This window comes from Odocoileus virginianus, chromosome 5 (assembly GCF_023699985.2).
Source record: "Odocoileus virginianus isolate 20LAN1187 ecotype Illinois chromosome 5, Ovbor_1.2, whole genome shotgun sequence".
In the NCBI taxonomy this organism is placed as follows: domain Eukaryota; kingdom Metazoa; phylum Chordata; class Mammalia; order Artiodactyla; family Cervidae; genus Odocoileus; species Odocoileus virginianus.
Window position 1 is genome coordinate 88,879,232 of NC_069678.1, and position 20,425 is coordinate 88,899,656.

Consider the following 20,425-nt stretch of genomic DNA (forward strand, 5'->3'; position numbering starts at 1 on the left):
AAGAGAATGTGTACACATCAGGAAGCCATGACAACTTGTCCTGCTCATTTAGGTTTTAAGGGAGTGTTGGAGAAACTGGGGTCTCAGTAGATCATGCCCCATTGGCTTCCAGGTTCTTGGATGGGGCACATGATTGGCAGCATCAAAGTGGGTGGCAAGAAATCCTGCCATGCTGTGAGGAGAGCCAGGAGGCCTGTAAAGTGTGACCCCAGAAGATGGGCTGGGGAATCCCTCACCATGGGAGCCTGCAGGGGAGCCTATTTCGAGGATGGGGGTGGAGCAGGGGGATGGGGGAGTCCTCCTCAGGTGGTTCTTGGCAGTGACTTCGTAACCCCGGAGGCTCAAGGAAGCACTGAGACAGACCTTTGAGAGGAAGTGTGACACCTGGATATTACACACTGTAATGGAACCAGCCAAGTGGTAAATGTAGCTTTTAAATAGATTTTGTGTTCCCCATTAACTGCCCTGATGTTGATTAGCCCTGACAGCCAAGGAGAAGGGACTGGTCAGCAACTTTCCCCCGACAAGTCCTCCAGCTCCTGGGAGCTATGAGTGCTCGGCCTCCCTTTTTGGCCAAGTACTGGAGATTGCATAAACAGGCTGATGGAGAATGTGGTAGGGAGTGCCTTCTGGAAGGAATTTGGTGGGCAGGCTCGGGCCCAGGCTCCTATTCCCTTTTCACTTTTTTGCCTTCCCCTGCACCATAAGTAGGGTTGACCATGGTGATTTGGAGGAAGACATAGAGGAATGACCTCCCTTTAACACACAGGTGTGGAAAAGGGGCCACACTAATGAGGAAGTTGCTCAGTCTGAAGATGGGAACAAGTTACCATTTGGAGTCTGAAAATCTTCAATGGCCAACTGGTTCTGATCTATTTAACGACCTGCTCTAGAGACACTGTCAGACTTGGTTTTGGAGACAGGTAGGTCCACACTCGAGGGTCAAGGAGGACATATGGAATGCAAAGGCCACCCCACCAGGGTGCCAGGTTCTCTAGATCAAGGACAATGAGTGAAACCACGGAAGGTTCCAGAAATCTGGTAACTCCCAGGCTTGTCTACCCTCATGGAGCAGCAGAAGGAAGCTGTGGGATTGCCCTTGAGGAGAAAGAAGCAGGAGCAGCTGGGAAGATTGAATCCTGTCTGATCAAGTTTCATAGGTATGTTGGTAGCTCAGAAGATGGAGAAAGCAGGATGTGTCCTTGATCTTGCAGAAGTAAGGAATTCAGGGAAAGTTGATCTGGGGCAGAAGAATGACCCCAGGAATTTAACCCCAGGGAGTTGAGCCTAGAGGAATGGGAGGAGGTTGGTGGGATGCGTTTCTCAGTCTCTTCTGTCATCATATATTCTTGAAGGAGTTTTTGTCAGCTAATGTCATATGTTGCCCAGTTCAGGCCCCAAGTCCAGAATATCTGACCAATGGAGAAATATCCATTTTATGTGTCTTTCTCTGGGTGAACTGCTTTTGCTCAGCCCTGGACATGGGGAGACAAGGTTGTAAAGTGATGGAAGTTTATCATCAATAGTTCCCACCTCCTTTTACAACTGTCTCTGGGAGTTGCCTGCCTCTGCCTCACAATCCTTCATCCCATTGCTCTGGCAAGGTCCACTCCTCCTACCTTCAAGATGAAACCTCTAAGAATTCTTTCAACTCACTAGAGGTAAATTGCAGAACTCTGTTTTAACTCTACTCTGTCTGACTCCATGCTCATGCTCTTTTAATCACCCCACATAGTTTTCACATAAAAATGCTCATCACAGCACAATCTACAAAATAAAAAACTGAAAATAACCTTAATGTTCAACAATTAGGAGGTTGTTTAGTAAATCATGGTGCATCCATTTGTTTGAACATTATGCAGACATTAAAAGTGATCATTACAGAGACTGTAGAACAACTTGGGGAAAGGTTTATGATCAGACACAAAGGGAAAATACAATACAAATACTACAATTGCTTTAGTTGCAATGATGGAAAATATGTCACTGTGTCAACAAGGACTGAAAGATAATATGCAGAAGTGAAAAATGACTGTGGTAGGGTGGAAGAGGGATAGATTTTTTTTTTCTTTTAAAATTATTGGCTTCTTTTTTATTCTACTTTTGCTTAATCCTTTTCCCTTTGAGATACCTTTTTAGTGTTGGTATAGAGCACACAGAATATAAGATCAGATAAGGTCAGAATCTGAGAAACCCCCTAGGCTGGAGATTCTGACTCCTACATATTAAGGGGCCCCATTCAGACAGACAGCCCCTGTATTGTCATTAAGAGCATGAGTGTTACAGTGAGATAGGCATGGATCAGAATCCCAGATCTATTACTAGTGGTTCTATGGCCCTGAGCCTGACCCAGAGCAAGTACCTCTAACTTTGCAAAAGTTCAGAGTCGATGCAATCAGATATAGAAGATAAAATTCCAACACATTTAGCTCAGTACATTTTAATGGCATAGAATATCTTACCAACACCTCCTCCCTCATCTGTCTTCAGTACTAAGTGTTTTAATTTCCCTAAACTCTTCCAAAGCAAAACCTAATGTTCAATGGTTGGGGAAGGGAAGAGGGCTACCGCATCAGTTGTTGTCCATGGTCCTGAATCACTGCTATGCATGAGTCCAGGATTATTCGAGAAGTTGAAGGGGGCTGATGTTCCCCTGCCCTACCCATTCCTCCCTGAAACTGGTTTTATGATACCAAGTTCATTGTGGTCTTTATCAGTGAAAGAATGAAAACATTAGGAGTTCTAGAGCTGGGAGGAAAGAGAATTAGAATAAGTTACAGATTGGAAGTTACAGAACAAGTTACAGATTGGCTTCCCAGGTAGCTCAGTGGTAAAGAAACTTCCTGCCAATGCAGGAGACATAAGGGATGCAGGTTCGATTCCAGGTTGGGAAGATCCCCTGGAGAAGGAAATGGCAACCCACTTCAGTATTCTTGCCTGGAGAATCCCATGGACAGAGGAGCGGTGGGCTACAGTCCACAGGGTCGCAAAGAGACAGACACGACTGAAGCGACTGAGCAGGCAAGCACAGATTGGAAACAGGGGAGGAAGCTGACACGTCAGCACTGACTGAGTTATGATCCTGGTTAATGGCGCCAGACATACCATATATTGAACAGAAAGCTAAAGCTTTAAAGTCACAGTTTTGGGAGTGAAAAACTACAGGATCAACAGTTGGTGGTGGTGCCTCTTCCCTCATCTACAATTGTTACAGAGTCTTGGTGTATTTTATAAAGTGTAAAAAAGTGGCTTTGATGATCTGTTCTATAGACTATCTCCAAAGTGTTGCCTGATAGCAACTAGAAAACAGCCACTCTGATAGGAAGTAATCTTTGCCCACTCTGTCTCTGTCATATTTGTTCTCTATTTATTTCTGTCTTAATCTGTGCTCAGGTAGTCTCTCTCTCTCTTCCTCCCTCCTCCCCCTCTTTCCTCAATCTATTTTTGCTTGTCAGAAAAACACCATGTAATTTTCTTTAAAAATTAATTCTACTCTACAAAATATGTCTAAAATATTCAAGAGGGAAAAAGTTTCCTTTAAGAGTTGCTTGCATTAGAACTGTTTCTTCTAGCATAATCGGGTTAATGAGCACTCCCTTAGAATTTAATGCAAAGTAACTTTCACACTGGTGGTAAGCTTCAAAGATGGCTGAATAGATAACTAATAGCATGGTTCCCCTTGGCAACCAAGATAAACTTTTATCCTGATTGGTTAAAAACAGTCAAGGAAAGGATGGAATTTAGTCCAAACAGCCGTGTTTGTCACCAGTGCTCTTTGAAGCAATGAGAAAAGAAGAATGGCAATAATGGAAAGTGGAAGACGGTAGGGATGGATTGTGAACCTGAAGTTAGTTTCAGAAAATTGTCTTTTTGGACTATGGAATTTGATCTGGCTCTCACTGGAGGAACTAGAAGGCAGGAGTGACATCCAATTCTAATAAAATGAAGAGCAAGCAAAAATAAGTTTCTGTGTGTTTGAATATAGAGGCTGGTCAATCCATGAGTTGCTGGCACAGGGGATCAGATAGAATTGAGTCCATGATGTTCATTAGCTCCAAAAACCAGAGCCCAAGGCAGAGCAAACACAACTCAGGAAGGCTGCTGACATAAGGACATGTTCAAAGAAAATTTGCAATCCAGTCAGTCTTTGAAGCCTGGAGACTCTTTATAGTTAATGCCATTTTAATTCATTCATTTTCTCCATCCCCACTGCCTTTACCCAAGACTTTATCACCTGAATCACTGCAGTGTCTTCCTAACTTGTTTCCACATTGGCCAGAAAGGGTTCTACTCATGACTCAAATCCAGTCACATTATTTCCTGCTTAAATCTTTTCAAAGGGATTGGAATACTTGGCATAACATGAGGATACATGATATAAATGCTCTAGTATTGAATGCAAATTCCCACTCCATTTCTCACTCCAGTTCCCCTTCCAGCCAGCCACACCTCCCATCTCTCCCTCCCACTGCCCCAACATGCAGTCCATTGTTAAACGTTCTGAACAACCTGCTGGTCCACTAATTCTTGTATCATGCTCTCCATTTTCTCTGGGCTAATCATTCTGATTGAAATTCTCTCTTCCTCTCCGACCCTTTTCTAACTACCCCATGTCCTTCAGGATTCAGGGAAGGATGACCCTTGGTTCTCCTGACCACTACCTCCTTGCAGGTCTTGGCTGATCGCCCTTACTCTGTATTTCCCAAGCACTCAGCACACATCTCTCTATGAATAGCTCTCACCTTGTCTTGTAACCGTGTATTTACCTGTCTTTTTGTCTTTACTATAGGCTGCTAGAGGGCAGGGACTGTGTCTTTGTTTCTTTCGGCACCCAAGCTCTTAGCATGGTGCCTGGCATATGATAGGCACTGAGTAAATGTTTGTTGAACAAATAAATGAACCTGAGATTTCCAAGTTGAAATTAATTACAGACAAGGTTGAAAGTGAGAAGGGAATAAATCTGTCCCCTGACACTGCATTTATTTAAGTCTGTCTTTAAATAGAATTTTCTCCTAATTTTAATATATAATTGGGGAGTTAATGTCACCAATATTTGTGAAATTTTGTGCTTTCAAGAGAAGAAAAAAAATAGCCTCTATACACAAATGACAACCATAAGTAAAATATGAATGGTGATAAGATGAAATGCTTTGGGAGAATAGAGGAGAGACAGAGAGAGAGACAGAGAGAGATTGCTACAGAGCATGATGAGAGAGAGCCCTTTTGTAGCAGTTAGGGATTGTCTACCCTGACCCCAGGCTTCCCTGGCGGCTCAGTCAGTAAAGAATGCGCCTGCAATGCAGGAGACCTGGGTTCGATCCCTGGGTTGGGAAGATCCCCTGGAGGAGGGCATGGCAACCCACTCCAGTATTCTTGCCTGGAGAAATCCCATGGACAGAGGAGCCTGGTGGGCTGCAGTCCATGGGATCTCAAAGAGTTGGACACGACTGAAAGACCACACACACCCTGACCCCATGCCTTTGGCTTACATGGTGCCCACTCCTGCCCCATGACTCGTGGCTAAAATGCTGAGTTTCTGGAACCTCAACTCTGACCATGGCAGTGAAACAGTATCTCACTTTTTCTCACCACTGTTCTCATCCCCAGTTTGTCCCAGCGTCTCTCTGGCTTCTGACTCTTCTGATTGGGCCTTTTCCTCCTGGCCTCATGCTTGCTTAAAGATGCACTCCCTATGCTCGTTGTCTTGGACTCTCTTAAGGTTTAGGTCTATCAGTTTCTCCCTGCTACTGGCTGCTTTGGAGGACCCCTGGGATCTTACATGTGTAATCTAATTGGCTCCCTGCAATAGGGGATAAGAAGGAAGTGAGCCTTAAAGAATAATGGGAGCTTAATAGGCAGAAATGACTGACAAGGCCTAAACTTTTCCAAGTGAGGGACAGAGTGAGTCCATGCATGAGTGGGAGATCAGAGGCGGGGTGTTGATTTGACCATTGTGTCTGTCCCAACCACAGCTGGTGTTTCGTGGGAAAGCATGGTTTGAGGAGGGCAGTTGTTGTGAGCAGAGTTGGGAGCATGGCCAAGGTCTCAGACCCGGATGATACATTAAGAAATGCCAATTTGCATAGGTGATTTTAGGGATCAAAATTGGCAGGGGCAGTCAAGAGACAAAAACCAAGACCAAAAGGGATGAGTGGCTGGCATCAGGGAGGATCACTCATCGACCCCAGACTTGAGACTGCTCCAGCAAGTACATGGACAAACGTACCTTCACCCTAAAGTTTTCTGGACCTAAGTATAACATCTGAAAACTTCATGTGGAAGGGCTACATCTACACTATTAAATACTAAAGAGATATGAGTTCAAAAAAGTCATTGGTTTGGACAGTTTGGAAAATAACAGAGGGATTTTGAGAGAATTATTTGAGAGGAAGAAGAAGAGTGAGATGGGTTATAGCAAGTTTGGAGGAAAGAACTATCTTCCCTAGACAAGCATGGCACAGAGGAAGGCAAGAACTCAGTAGCCAGATGGTTAAATGGAGGCTTTTATGCTGTTATTTTAATAACTATAGGTTGCATGTAAAAGGCTACCTGGATAGATGGTGTGCATCCATTTCTGGCTATGCAGTCACCAAGAAGGACCTCACCTTCACCAGGACTTCAGTGCAGGTAGCACGGCCCAGTGCCAGGTGAGATGAAGAAACTTCCTGGGACTGTCATCTGAACACTGGGCCCTTGGATCTTCTGGGGTCTGTGAAGACAGCAGGGCTTCTCTTTGTGTCTTTTGAACTATTGTCAGCATCCCCCAAAACTCAACACAAAGGATGCATTTACCTGTGATCAGACGGCACAAGGCTGATGACTCAAATGGCAGATTTCTTTGCTTTTGGCTGGAAGTACAGCAACTCAGTATGGCAACATGAGTGAACCCCTGCTGCTCTGAAACTCTGATTGCCAGTTATAGATGTTTTTGATGAATAAAAAATGGGAACACGAATTAATTATTACTTATGAAATGCAGATTGTTTGGTAGATAAATATCTTTCAAACTTTAGGGCCCATCAGGGAGGATCATAAAAGTAATGATGAGAAGATGATGAGAAGGTTGGAATTCATGGATCCAGGGACAATTTTGAAAACTCCATTCCATGATAAATGATGGCAATACTCTCTCTCTCTCTCTCAGGGTTTCTGGTCCAGACGTTCTGCCTCCTTGACTCTGGGTTCCTAATTTCTCTGAGTATGCCTTTCTGATTCTGTTCCTCTCTTCAGGCTCCTTGATTCAAAGCACAGCTTTAAGGTCTTTCTCTCCTTTCTCGTCCGTCATTGTTTCTCAGGCCTCCTAACTGTTGTATCTCTCTCGTGACCTCTGCATCTCTTGGTTTCCCTGGCGTCGTTTTTCTTGTGGTTTCTCTGCCTATGTCTGCTCTTTCTCTCCTCCCCCTCCCCTCCATCTCCCTCTTCTTTTCTTCTCCCTCCCAGGCTTTGGTCTACTCATGGTCCCTATGACATTGTCTATCTCCTCCCTGATATCTCCATCTCCCTGGTTCTCAGTGTTTCTATCCCCTCGCCCCATTTTATTTTCTCATTGCTCTCTGAAATCATGTCTCTCCTACCCTGACCTGTTACTGGACTGGACAGGATTCTCTATGAGAGAGCGTTGCCTCACTCCTGGCTGTATCCTCAGCACCTAGAACAATGTGTGGGAAGGTCAATAAATATTTTTTAGCTCAGTGGATTCTCTGTTTCAGGCACCACCTCACCTCCCTCCCACTACTCTCACCTGTTTTTTTTTTTTTTTTTTTTTTTGCCACAACACACATCTGTTCTGGGCTCTCTATCTCTCTGTTGTGGTCCCTAACCCTTGACTCTCCCTCATGGTCTCTGTCTGCCCTGGCATTCCCCTCCTGGTCTCTGGTTCCCTCCTCTCTTAACAGCAGGTGATGGGGCTGGAGAGCAGCCTGGTGCAGTTCAGAATTTAGACCAGTTTTCCCAGACCCTGCCTCTTGCACAGCCTGCTCTTTGGCCTCTCTCTAGGACCTTTCCACGGCAACCAAAAAAGAGAAGATCCTTGGTTTGCTTGGAAGCCAACAGTGGTGGCCCCTGATAAGACAGATAAGGCTGTCTCTGATTTGCATCACCCACCCTCCCTGCAGCTGCTTTGTCCAGTCCATAGTTTTGAGAGCATCCCTGGACAGTGACTGTAGGTGGCTGGTCCCTGTCTGGGTTGTGGTGTAGGGGCCAGTCTCTTGGCGGGTTCTTGCTTGTAGGCTGAATTCTAGACAAACAACATTGTTCCTGGGACTAGCAGCTGACTCTCTGGACCCATAACTCTTGCTGGCTTCAACCAAACATATTGCAGGGGCAAAGCCCTGGGGAAGGATTAGCTCTTGGAGCAACAAAACCTTTTGGGATGAGGTTCCATGTTGTCAGGATTAAGAGCATGAGTCACACAAGCTGTTAAAATTTGAGTTAAGCCTCTGACCTTATGTCTCAGTTTTCACATCTGTAAAACGGGAATGATCACCTTTATCTTGTAGGGTGGGAGTGGATTAAATGTGGTGATACCCGCAACCATAGTGTCTGGTCTGCAATAAATACTATGTAAACAGTAGATATTAGAAATGGTGGCAGGCAGAGGGTACACGCAGGAGATTTTCTGCTGAAGAAAGGAGGCATGGGCACTAGTCCTGTGACAGCTGAGTGTATTTTCAGCAGTGATACATCCAGAGCTTGCAGAAGAACTCCAGAGGCAGATGGAGCCTCGCCCTGGCCATCTGGTCCAGCCTCCTGCCTTAGGCAGATGACTTTGCAGACCACCTGGGACAGGTGGAAGGTCTTCTCTTTCAGAATTTCCCCGGGGGCAGACACACTGCAAGCTTCTCCATCAGCCGTCTCTTTACTTCCTCGACGGTCAAGATGGCTTCCTAGGATCCCATCTAAAGCCTCTTGCTTTCACACTGGCCCGGTGGCTTGTGGCAAGTGCCCTGCAGACCTGGAGAAGAGCCCCAGGCTATCATCCGTCATGGTGGCGGCCCTTCGGACAGCATCTCCCAGGCTGTGGCTGCAACTTCTGATGGAAGCCTTCAGGGTCCCCAGGGACCTTCCAGGGGGAAGTCAGAGGTAACATGGAGTCTGCACTGCAGAGCCAAGAACTCACTTGAAAATAACTCCAAGGCTTTCTCCAATTTTCTGGAAATTGATGAGTGTTTCCAAGGGCTGGTTGGGCCCTGCCTTCCTCTCCAACACTCCTAAGTTCACAAGCCCTACCCCATACCCTGAGCCAGCCTCACTGTGGTTCTTCACCAGGCCGGCCCACTTCCCTTGATGCCATGATGTGGCCCCGTGGATCTGGGCACCTGCAGATGCTGACAGAGAGGGAAAGAGGTTTGGGTGAGACTTGTTCCCATCTTTGCTCCAGATGACTCACCACCTGCCTTAGTTTTTCTCTTCCCATCGTTACGTAATCCTGACTCCAGGATTAAAAATACTCCACTGACTACCCCGTCCATCTGTCATTCTCTCTCTCTCTCTCCCTCATATTTATACATATGATCTTATTTTTAAAATACTTTGGAAAGAGCACTTCCATCATACGCATTATATCAGGGATGGGTTTCCGAGTCATCATTGGCTTCCTCCAGAACAGCAGTCCTGGAGGAGTGAGATTTCCCCAAAGCCCCAGGATTCAGGCTGCCTGGAGCCTCCGCCACCCTCTCAGGTTTGCTGCTTTCAAAGGACCGGTGTCGGGAGCTATCCGGCCCTCCCTCAGGGGAGCTCCTAGGCCAGTCCAGCCAGTCTCGCAGCCTGGGCTGGGTGTGTCTTCCTTACCAGCCTGGGAGTTAGAGAAGGTTGTCTGGCTAACTCAGGGTTCAGGTGGTAGATGGCCTGAGTCCAGTCCTCAGGATGGGGGCACATGCCTCCAGCTCTGCTCCCCTTCTTATGACCCAGCTCCCCTTGTCTCATATGCCAGGAATCATCCTTGGATGGATGGAGAAAACACGCAAGTGTTCATTTCTGTTGTCTTTGCTGTCATACAATCTGAGGACAGTTGAGAGAGGGACCAATGCTTTAGACTGAGAACTCCTTTATTCATTCTTTGCTCATTTGATATATTGATGGGGGGGTGGTTTACCAGATACACAGTGGGTCAGACTTCCCAAGAGGGTGCATTCAAGGTAGGAGAGACTACTCGTGAAGGCCAGCTAATTTAGCATCGCAGGACCTGGGTTCGAGTCTGCTCTCTGCCGCATGCTAGTTGTGTGACAATCATTGGCGCTCTCAGAGTCTGAGTGCCATGGACACGGTGAATTCCGCCTTCTGGGGCTGGAGCTGCACTAAGGGGACTGACAGGGCCTTGGAGCAGCAATGCTGAGCAGAATGCATCATCGTTCTGCATGTGTGCTTTCAGACCTCTCATGAGCCTTGCTCATGAGCCCTGCCTCCTGTTTTGCCTCCTCTGACCTACACTTCATGTGGGCCAGCAGAGTATTTGATCCAGAGTTTATGCACTATTTCCCCACTGGTCACAGCACCCAGTTTAAACTCCTCAGAGTGACAGCCAAGGCCTGCCTCCCTCACCCTCTGTGGACTCCACGGCTGGCTGACTTGGCCCTGCTCTTTCTGTTCCGTGTGCTTGAGTTCATTGATTAACTCTCTGTGTCCAGTTTCCTGAACTGTAAAATGGCGCAAATGAGAGTATAGGCAGACTGGAGATACCACAGGCTTGGTTCCAGACCACCATGATAAAGCCAATATCAAAATAAAGAAATAATTCTTTTTGGTTTCTCAGAACATGTAAAAGTAGCTTTATACTATACTAAGTGAGCAATAGCATTGTGCCTGAAGAAACAATGTACATGCCTTGGAATCATACTCCCAGACTTCAGACTATTCTACAAGGCTACAGTAATCTAAGAAGTACGGTACTCACACAGAAACAGACTTATAAATTAACGGAATAGGATTGAGAGTCCAGAAATAGACCCATGCACTTACGGTCAATTAATCTATGACAAAATAGGCAAGAACATACAATGGAGAAAAGACAGTCTCTTCAACAAGTGGTGCTGGGGAAACTGGGGAGTTACAGTAAAAAATGAAATTGGAAAATTAATATCATATACAAAAAAAAAAGAAAAACAAACCCAAAATGGATTAAAGACCTAAATATGAGACCAGATACAATAAAACTCCTAGAAGAAAACACAGGCAGAACACCCTTTAACATAAGTCACAGCAGTATCTTTTTGGATCTGTCTCCTAAAGTAAAGGAACTAAAAGTAAATATAAACAAATGGGGCCTAATTAAACTTAAAAGCTTTTGCACCATAAAAGAAACCATCAACAAAATGAAAAGAAAACTTACCGAATGGGAGAAACTATTTGCAAATGATGTGACCAATAAAGGATTAATATCCAACATATATAAACAGCTCACACAACTCAACATCAGGAAAACAAACAACTTGATTAAAAAGTGAGCAGAAGAACTGAATAAACATTTTTCAAAAGAAGAAATGCAGATGGTCAACAGGCACATGAAGAGATGCTCAGCACCACTAGTTATCACGGAAATACAAATCAAAACCACAACATCACCTCACACTCCTCAGAGTAGCTATCATCAAAAAGAACAAAAATAACAAATATTGGCCAGGATGTGCAGAAAGGGAACCCTTGTACACTGCTGATGGAAGAGTACATTGGTGCAGCCACAGTGGAAAACAGTATGGAGATTTCTCTAAAAATAGAACTACCACATGACCCAGCAATTCCACTCCTGGGCATATATCTGAAACAAACAAAACACAAATCCAAAAAGATACACTCACCCGCTGTTCATTTCAGCATTATACAACCACTGAGATATGGAAGCAACATAAGTGTCCATCAATAGATGAGTATATAAAGAAAATGGGGTATACACATGTAATGGATATTACTCAGCCATAAAAAAAGAACTAAATTTTGCCATTTGCAATGACAGAGATGGACTTAGAGACCATTAGGCTAAGTGAAATAAGTTGGGGAGAGAAAGATGATTACTTATATAAGGAATCTAGAAAATACAACAAAGTAGTGAATATAACAAAGAACAAGCAGACTCACAGATGCAGAGAACAAACTGATGGTTCTCAGTGGGAAGGGGGTGGAAAGGCAATAAACGGGAGTGGGAGGGAACGACTGCATATGAGTAAACAAACCCAACATGGGGTTTATACATGGGGGGTACAACACGGGGAATATAGTCAAAATTTTGAAATGATTGTAAATAGAAGGTAACCTTTAAAATTTGTATGCGTTCTAAAAAATTATAAAATAAATAATAGATTGATAAAAACCAATGTATGTACCTTAATTTTAAAATGCTTTATTTAAAAAAATTCTAGCAATTCTCCTCCAATTAAAAGTAAATAAATTTAAAATAATGTTAACCACCATTTGAACCATAATCTTTTTGCAATAATAACATCAAACTTCACAGATCACAGGAAATATAACCACAATGAAGACGTTGAAATATTGTGAGAATTATCAAAATGTGACATAGAGACACGAAACGAGCAAATGCAGTTGGAAAAATGGCACTGATAGACTTGCTCAATGCAGGGTTGCCACATACCTTGAAATTGTAAAAAAAAAAAAAAAAAGCACACTTCCGTGAAGCCTGAGAAAGCAAAGTGCAATAAAACAAGGTCTGCCTATAGATACCCAAATAGAATAAATCAGTGGTTACATGGAAAACACTTCAAACAGCAAGAAATGGTCAGTAAGGGTTGTTACCAGTATCAATTAGTCTTCCTGCCTTTATACAACCTGTTTCCTCTGTGGGGAACATTCCATTTCCATGACCGCCCTCCACTCTCACTCTGGCAAGCTCCCAGATGCGTTTTAAAGAGGATCTCCTGTGTGAAACCTGCCTTGGTTCTCAGATTACACAGGCCCCGCCCTTCTCAGGGCTCTGCTTCCTGCCTAACTGTGCACACCTCGGTTTCTCAGCAGGCTGCCTTTCCAGTACTGAGCACCCACCCCTCCTGTCTCACCTCCTTCCCTTCCCCTAGGTCTTACTATGCTCAGATTCTGTGAGCCAGTCATTGTTGACTTTGGAGCCAGCCTGGTTGAGCTGTGTTTCCTGCACCTCCAGCACATGACTTCGGGCTTGTGTGAGCTCCTCCGGTGAACCAGGCGATGGCTAAGTGATCCTTCCCAATCATCCCAAGAGAGATTGCGCCCATTGCACGGACGAGGAAAGTAAAGGCCGAGTGAATTAACCACGGCCCCAAAGAACTGACACTGGCTTACTTTGGCTTCAGGATCAGGCATGGCCCTCCTTTCTGCCCACATGCCTGGTCCTCCCAACCCTGGGGTACCCACACTTGCCTTCTTCATCCTGCCCCAAACCGAAAGCCTGGCAGGAACCTGCTTCTGTGGCCTGGGCGAGGCAGGGAGAGGACTGACCAGACCCCTGCCACGCTCTCCTGGCCTAAGTCATGTGTCTATCCTCCCATGAGGTATGCCCCCACCCCCAGAGCAGGCCCTGCCCCTGGTGAGACTGAGGAGGTCAGGAGCACAGGGCCTTCTGCTCCATTGCTAGAATGACCCAGATGTAGCCTGGCTGCCTACCCTGGACTGGCCTCAGCTCAAGGGGGATGTCTGGCAGGAAAGAATAAGAAGGGAAGGAAAATTGCTTTTTCACTGCCCCACCACAATCGCCTCCAGGCTGTTATATAATCAATAAAATATCAGTGCCTGTGAGAGGCACCCCACCTCCCATCCCCCTCTCCTCCCGGAAAAGCTAGGCTCTCATCTCGGGGTCTGCTCTGTGATCGTGACCCGGCAGGTGGAATGGCTTTCAGGACAGTTTGGCGGTGGACGGCGTCCAGCGCACTGGCTCCTGCAGCTTGCAAGCTCGCTGCCTTTTCCCCTTCCAGCAGCCTCTGTCCCTCCCTCGCCCCCATCCTGCCTGCCTCCAAAGTCATCGAAGGCCGGCTAAAGCGCCGCCTTCCTTGTCCCATTTGTCCCGGGGAGGGACTATCGCAGCTGACGGCTCTCAAGTGCACACTCCCCAACCCACACACACACACCCTTCCCTTGCACAGCACACACACGACCACACTCTCACACCCAGAGGCAACCTGTCTCGCATGCATCTTTTGACATTCACAGTTCCCCCTCACAAATGCACCATGGAGTCGGAGACACACTCACACGTGCCTACACACACACACACACACACACACACACACACACGCATACACACACTGCACATCCATCCTAAATTCTGAGCTGCTTCTGCCCATCCCTTTATTTTTCTCTCTCTCTCTCTCTCTCTGTAGGAGATGAGGGGAATTTGGCAGCCACGTCTCTTTGTCTCTGACTCTGTCTCCATCAGCCTCTCTGGCTCGCTCCCTGTGGCCCACAGCATCTGTACACACAGGCACGCAGAAGCCTGTGAGGCTGCACACACACCCACTCCTCACACATAGCCATGCAGGACCTGGTCAGTCTCAGGGCTCGGATCTGTGAGGTGGGAGACCTGGGAGGGATGGGGCAGACAGTGAGGGATTCTAGGAGGTGGTCCGGCTCAGAAACCTGGCAGACAGCCTCGGCATCGGGACCTCTGATGATAGAAACAACAATACCCAGGAGAGGACTTCCATGGAGAAGGTAGATGCAGCGTGGGACTCAGAGTAGACTCTCAGGTTTGAAAATCTGGCTCTGTGACTTTCCTGGCGGTCCAGTGGTTAAGGCTTTGCCTTCCAAATGCAGGGTGCAGGTTTGATCCCCAGTCGGGGGGCTAAGATCGCAATGCCTTGTGGCCAAAAAAAAACCCCAAAGCATAAAACAGAAGCAATATTGTAATAAATTCAATAAAGGTTTTAAAAATGGTTCACATCAGAAAAATCTTAAAAAAAGAAAAAATCTGGCACTACTACTTACGAGCTGTGTGGCTTTGGACAAGTTACGTAAACTCTCTGTGACTTGGTTTCTTTAAACCAAGGGAAATGTAAAATGAGAGTGTATCAGCACCACCGCCAGGGTGGTCATGAGTTAAATGAATTACATGGGTAAAATGCTTAGGACACTAGATGTGTTAGCTACCTGCCGGTCCAATCAGGACAAGCCATAGTCCTGCTATTCTACCTTCTGGGGACAAAGGAGGGAACTGGATGGGCCGGCATCTTCAGGGGCAGAGCCAAGCATCAACAGGCGCAGCTGAAGGGCAAAGAAAGGACACAAATGCTCACTGATGTGTACGGGGCCCGCGGGCCTGTGATCCCATTGCCAGAACCCACGTGGTGGGCATTCTCATTTGCATTTTCAGCTGCAGAGACTAAAGCTTAGGTAGCTAAGGCTTGCCTGAGAGTGCCCAGTGGGCTATACCGGAGCCCCAGGATCCCCCCCTAACCAGGGTAGGACTGGGGGCCAGAGATGGCCAAGCAGCTTCCTAGTGACCACAGTAGTAAGAAGCAGGGGGGTGGGACAGGAGACCAGGCACCGTCTATCATAGACGGCGGTTGGAAGTCCCAGCATCCGCCTTTGGCGCCCTGGTCCTGTGACCCAGCGGGAGCCACGTGGAGATGGGTTTAGTGAGTAAACACACATCTTCTCCCTCCAAGAGAAATTTCTTTCTTTTGCTCCCCTTCAATGGTGAGCACCAAGCTGTTTCTTCCCCTAAAGGGCAGGAGTCCAACTCCACTGGGCGGAGCAGGGAGACGGGAGGCAGCGGCAGGCAGGTGGCCTGAGTCACCTTCATCCTTCCTCTCCTGCAAGTTTCCAAAATTATAGTGAAATTTGGATAATTGCACCTCCACACCCCCTCCACTCCCCCCTCACACTCTAAGGGAGGTGACCACGTCTGTTTGCTTGAATCCTGTAGCCCCAGGGCTGAGCACAGTACCCGGCAGAAGAATGAGTGTTTGTCCCGGAGTGAATGAAATATGTGATATATTTAAGATTATTTGTATCATGATGAATGTTTAGCAACAGTTAATTTGCAACATTAGGCAAGTAAACAGAGACCAAAATAGCAGAAGCATTTCACTTCAAATATAACCCTCCATAGAGATGACTCCCGGGCCTGCACCTCCATCCAGCACTCTCTGAGCACAGTCTTTCCCTACTTCTTAGTCAGTGTCTTCACCTGCTCTCTGGACCTCTGTCCCTAGGTATTTTTCAGGCATCTCAGGCCAAACCTGGGCTGAATTTGGCCTGGTCAGGCCCCATATGCCTTCCAGGGATGGGATGAATGACCTTGCATCACTGGGTCTTCCTTCTAGTCTTTTCTATGCACTCTCATTTGGGGAGGTGGGATGCGGGGGCAGGACGTGGAGACCACCAAGCAGTGGGGAGTGGCTGAGAGGCTTGTGGACTTCTGGAGGGACTGGTCAGCATTCCACAGGGGGATTTGGACAGGTCCACAGGCCACGCAGGGAGCAGGTAGAGGCTGCTGCTGAGCAGATAAACAGGTGTGCAACCAGAGACAGAGACCAAGCGGAAATGCCAAGGCATGGGCTGAGAGAGCGTTCCTTCATTCCTCTATAATTTATGATCCTGCCTACATCTGCAAATGATGCGAGGTCACTTGCTACAAAAACACTGATAAAAGCCTACAGGGAGATTCAAAATAGATGGTAGGGGAGCTCGACAACCAAACAGATGAAGGGAAGAAGACGGCACGGGCACAGAAGCGTCATCTCCTATTAGAACGGTGTTTACGGTTTTCTGGCCTCGGTCCTGACAATCCCAGCCTCATATGACCTCTGGAGTCTCCCCTGATTCTACAGATGGCCAGAGAGGCAAAGTCACTTGCCCAAAGGCAGTCAGCTGGCCAGTGGCAGGGAGCAGTGGCTGTGGCCAGGGGAAGGGTAGGATGGGGCACATCCAGGAGCGTCTGTCCTCTCAATTTTCTTGCCGTCCCCTCCCAGCTTTGGGATGCAGGCCCTTGATCTTGCCCCTGCTTTGCAGAAAGTGTTCTGCACCTTTGTCTACCCTATATAGCAGGGTCAGCTTGGTCTCCTGCAGTCCCTGGGCTTGTGATCCCATTGCTGCTGGTTCAACAGCTCTCTACCATCTGCAGGAGAACCAACACTCCCTCTGCCAGCACCATCCTTTCTGCTCAAGCTGACCTGCAGTGTCAGCTCCGGTCCAGTTCCCCTTCTTTTCTGCCAGGGAGTGGCCACAGTGAAATCTTAACCCATTCCAAATCCATGCTGGGCTCTCCCACCTCTTGCACCTTTCTGCTTGGAGAAAAGACAAAAGTGTGGTCAGGTGCATGGACCCTGGAGCTGGGCTGCCTGTGCCCCAAATTCTAGGGCTTCTACTTTAGCAGTGCAGGCTTGGGCAAGTTCCATCCCCTCTCTGCTCCTCAGTTTTCTCATCTGCCAACTGGCCTGTCATTTGGATTGTCAAGAGCATCAAATGAAGAGGTAATACCCTGAGGGCATAGCATTGGGCCTGGCCCTACTGAGTGCTGCTTCCCACTTGCTGGGGGAAGGCCCCTAAAACTGCCTCCGCTACCCCAGCAGCCACTGAAATCCTAAACATCCTGAGTAAACATTCTAGTTGGACTCCCTCTTCTGCTTCCATGACCAACTCTGCTCACAGGAATGGTTCCAGCCCTGCCTCTCCCCCAATCTGAGCACTCCTTTGAGTTCTAGGATGCTTTGATCATGAGGGGTTTTCTTTTTTTCTGAGAGTGTCTTAATCCCTAACAAGACAGTGAACTCCCAGAGCAGGGACCCTCTCTTATCTTGCTGTGTGAGTCATAGCAGGTGCTCTGCAAACACTTATTAAGTTTAAGTTTTATAACACGAGCCCCCTTCTGGTCTGATAAGTCACTCTGCTAACTCTTAAAGGGGGTTCTCTAGGCTTGGAGCTGAGACAGTGGAAAGGCTCTTAAAGATACTGTCGTATATGCTATCAGAGCCGTGTGATGCAGTCACGTGTGGGGGTGCCACTGAAGCAGGGTGGGAGGAGGCTGCAGCCAGGCGTCAGGTAGCAGGAGAGCAGAATCCCATACCTGGAGGGAAATATGGGCTGGGGAGAATTAAGGCTGGCCGGAGCAGATTGTCTCAGCCAAGGACAAGAGCAGACATGGAGCTGGGGGCCAGGAGGCTGACCCAGGGGAAGGAGGTGTCCGTGATTAGGGAAGAAGGAAACACGTGATCTTCTCTTATTGTTCCAATCTTCTTTCTTACTTCTTACATACTAGCATTCCAGGCCCTCAAAGACCTCTCTCTCTCCCAGCCCAAGCTTGCCATCTTCTAGGGCCTGACCTTGGGAAAGCATTTGACTTCTGCAGCCCCATCTGTGCAGAGGGACTAAGGATCCTCTCTCCATGGCGTTCTGTTGAAAAATATGATATAGAGAATGGGTTCCCAGGGCTTCCCTGGTGGCGCAGACGGTAAGAGTCTGCCTGCGTTGCGGGAGACTTGGGTTTGATCCCTGGGTTGGGAAGATCCCTTGGAAGAGGGTACGGCAACCCACTCCAGTGTTCTTGCCTGAAGAATCCCCATGGACAGAGGAGCCTGGTGGGCTGCGGTCCATGGGGTTGCAAAGAGTTGGACACAACTGAGTGACGAAGCACGGCGCACATGAGTTCCCAAGCCTAACTGCGAGGGGCAAACACCAGGCATCATTTATAAAGTCAGATACCAGGCCCCACTTTATTCCAACTGAACCAGGATTTTCATGTAAGGAGCTCAAGAATCTGTATTTTAAAAAAAAACTCTGCAGGTATTCCAGGGCAGCTGATTCAAAACAGTGTTTGAGAACCACATAAAAATATGTCAAAATAAGTTCCCAATCAATGTTAATATCATTTCTTATTTCCTTTATTCCTTTCTTTCTAACTAATATGGAGGGTCTCCAGGCTTAATTAATGAAAGCCCCAAATACCCCATGGTTGGAGAGAATTTCTGCGTGACTGCTGTTGAGGGTGCTTGTTTCATGGGTCAGGGTAACAGCAACCCCTGGCAAGGCCCTCGGAAGCCTATCACCCGAGGAGTGAGTCTGTAGATGTTGGGGGAGGATCGTTAGGAAATGAGCATTTTGAAGCATTTCCCCTCTCCAGTAATTAAGATCTTCTGGCCACGATTTGTTTCTACCCTGCATGTTTACTCAACAAACTCACTCAGTGATTCAACAAGCATGGAGCATCTTCTTGGCACCAGACTGAGAGGCGCGCTGGGGACTCGGAGATTAAAGCGCAAATAACACACACGCAGTCTCCGTCCCTCAGCCTAGTTGGGGAGGCAGATCACCCAAATGAAAGCAACGGATCCTGCCGCAACAGGCCCGTGGGACCCCAGAGGAGGGAAGGTTGGGCTGGACATGGAGCCCTTTCAGAAAGTCTCACACAAGAGGTGCCGTCGGCATGGATGTGAAACACAGTGGGGCCAGGCATGGCCTCTGTGTGTCATTAAGCAAGTTATTCAACCTCTCTGTTTCTGGATTGCCTCTCTTGTAAAATGAGAATGATGATTTACTTTATTCTGTAGGATTTCTATATTAGATATGTTAACATACGAAGATACTTAGAGCGGGGCCTGGCATATTGAAAAAAGTTTTAAATGTGCACACATGCTCATGATTATTGTTTTGAGAATGCACAAGGCTTGCCATGCAGAGAACAGGAAGGCACGCCGCACAGCGAGAAATCACACGGAAAGGAACTCAGGTGAGAAGAGCAGGGTGTGCTCAGGAGCTGGTGAGCAGTTTGCTGTGACCAGGCATCAGGTCAGAGGCAGGGCCATATCTAGAGATGAGGTTCTTGGGACACAGGCATCTCCATGCATGGGGCTGTAAGGGTTTCTTTTCTACCTCCCCGGTGGTCCAGTGGCTAAAGCTCCAAACTCCGAAGGCAGGGGGCCTGAGTTCCATAGCTTATCAGGGAACTAGGTCCCACATGCTGCAACTAAGACCCGGGGCAGCCAGATAAATATATTCCAGATTGTTACTGGGTTTGAGATCGAAACAAGTACTCTCTGCTATATTCAAAATGGATAACCCACAAGGTCTGACTGTATAGCACAGGAAACTCTGCTCAATGTTATGTGGCTGTCTGGAGGGGAGGGGAGTCGGGGGGAGAATGGATGCATGCATATGAATGGCAGAGTCCCTCTGCTGTGGACCTGAATCTGTCACAATATTGTTAATCAGCTATACCTCAGTACAAAATAAAATGTTTAAAACAAAAATGAAAGTACCCAATGAACAAAAAAGGGCTTCTCTTCCAGTTCCAGTCCGTGTTATAATCTCTCACTGGGAACCAGTCGAGCCCAAATTAACTGGACTTTATGGTGACCTGAAAACCATTTGGTAAGAGCTGTGGTCACTTATGGACTGCTCACCTGAGTCTCCACCCCAGTCGCCACCGCAGCAAAGTGTCATCTGCCCCGTCCCCCTCACCGCCACCTTGAAAAAGACCCTTGCGCTGGACGCAGCTCGTTCCTGCCACCTC